At 45.0% G+C, this 2109-nt stretch overlaps 1 non-coding gene across 1 annotated transcript; it reads left to right on the top strand.

The window, feature by feature from the left end:
• Window positions 1–1789: 1789 nt before the first annotated feature.
• Window positions 1790–1861, top strand: trnae-uuc (transfer RNA glutamic acid (anticodon UUC)). Its single transcript has one exon. It is a non-coding gene; the product is annotated as a tRNA-Glu (tRNA).
• Window positions 1862–2109: the final 248 nt, after the last annotated feature.

The following is a 2109-nucleotide window of genomic DNA, read 5'->3' as shown; positions in this document are numbered from 1 at the left end:
ACACACACCCTCCCCCACCCACCCGAACCCATTGCCACATCCCGTGGTTACAGCTCGCAGTCTGTATTTTATGAAGAGTTGTTGGCCAGCTTTGAATGATTTTTAAAGCTCTGAGCAATCTTTAATGCGCCGAGGTGATCTTCCCACCCAAGCCTGATTAGAAGGAATAATGATTCGAACAGAAATAGGAACAATTTAGCCGGTAACTTGACTCTCTCTCTCTCTGATCAAGCTTTCGGTCTGATTAGATTTTGCAGTTAGTTTTCTCAGACTATCCTGGACACAGTTTGCTGACAGTTTGACTCGAGGGTAATGTGGGTTTGAGCGGCTCTCAGCGCGGCTGTGACGTCTTGTGATTATCCATGAAAACCTCAACCGATTGGAGCAGTGAATTCTCTCTCAGAAACAGTTTTTGTCCGGGTGTGAGCTGTTTTTAATTACTGTGCGTCTGAAAGCGCAGTAATAACTGCCAGTGTCAGTCAGCTCCAACCTCGAGATGGTTAAACTGATTGAATTAGCCGAGGTCTGGAGATTAGCAGAGAAACGGTTACCAAAACCTTGACTCTACCTTCCTGTGAATCCCAGGACCGTTTCCATATAATGAACTGCAATTCCTTCTGTGCTTGTTGTCTGTACCAATATAAAACATAGTCTCTTGCGGTAGTGCTGTAGGTACATGGTATAGTCACCGTTTCACCTTCTCGCCCGCTCGCTAAAGACTGCGGCTGAGATACAGAATCTCCATCACTCGGATCTGTAACGTGTGACCAAGAAGAAGATAAAACTAAGAATTGGATGTGCTACTGAAATAACATTAACACTTGACATTCAACGCGACAGGATTAGAGACATGAAATAACAACAAATAAATGCAGAAATACTCAGCAATGTCCCTGGAGAGAAGCAGAGTTAACGTTTCAGATCGAAATAACACTTCATCTGACCGGAGTCACCCTTACCGACAAGAAACACCCCGAACACAATCCAGACGCTGAGTAACTGCATGGCCGCGGCAACGCCCGACCCCGTGTCTCCCTTTAACAATCTAAACACCACCTGAACAGAATCTGGTTCAACGTTATTTTCTGATCCCAGTCTCCCGGTCCAATGAAACGATGTCAAATCTGCCCGTCATTTCCTGAGATAAGATTTGAATGAGTTTCAGTGATCACCCGAATCTCTTTGACCAACGGTATGAAATCTCTGAGGGTACAGACAGTCAGTAAGTGAGCACAGTCTGTGGTGTGAGGGAGAATCAATGAGGGAGAATCTGCGGTTTGACCTGATCCACTCCACTCGCTCATTGTGAATGTTGTTTAATTTAAAGACGGTGTGTGACGGCTCACCAAGAACATTAATATCATTGCCATGTGGGTGGCCTGTTAACACGGAACTATTCACTCTGAGCGGGTGATTTCCTTCGGTTGCGATTGTGAATAAAACAATATACGAATTTTACAAGAGTAAATTTGCGATTACGGTCACACATCTCTCAGGGGAGGTTTCCACAGAGAGGTCCCAGGGTATTTTCTCTATTGTGTAAATCTGCGCCCTCCGTTCATTTGCCTCATCGTTAAGACTCCTTGTATTAAAACAAATGCCTTGTCATATTCCCTTGTGTCTTCACTCTGCCTTCCACGCTGATTTGGTATTTCTCCTCTATTTGGCTTTTCGTGAACCTGAGAAAAGTTTAACCAAACATACCCTGTTGGACAAGCGAGTTGCCAGTGAATAGAGCAAATGAGTAAATTGATCATGGTCAGTGATTCTGGAGCTCAACTCGCCGGCTTCCCTGGTGGTCTAGTGGTTAGGATTCGGCGCTTTCACCGCCGTGGCCCGGGTTCGATCCCCGGTCAGGGAATTGTTCTTATTGCTGCTGTCTGAACTGTCACAATTCACAGGAACTTCCGACAAAATGAAAGCAAGGCTTCGTCCGTGGACCGAGAAGCAGTTAATATTCCAGCTGGGTGATTTTTCGTCAGAGTTTGGTAAATCGGAGATGTGACAGGTGAAAAACAAGCGTGGAGTCGGACGGAATAAATGATAAAAGAGAAGGTCTGGGATAGGTTACAAGACATCAAAGATAATGACTGAAGAGGTGATGATAAA

Source organism: Scyliorhinus torazame, chromosome 5 (genome assembly GCF_047496885.1).
Source record: "Scyliorhinus torazame isolate Kashiwa2021f chromosome 5, sScyTor2.1, whole genome shotgun sequence".
Lineage (NCBI taxonomy): Eukaryota > Metazoa > Chordata > Chondrichthyes > Carcharhiniformes > Scyliorhinidae > Scyliorhinus > Scyliorhinus torazame.
This window is presented reverse-complemented; position numbering and strand designations above follow the sequence as displayed.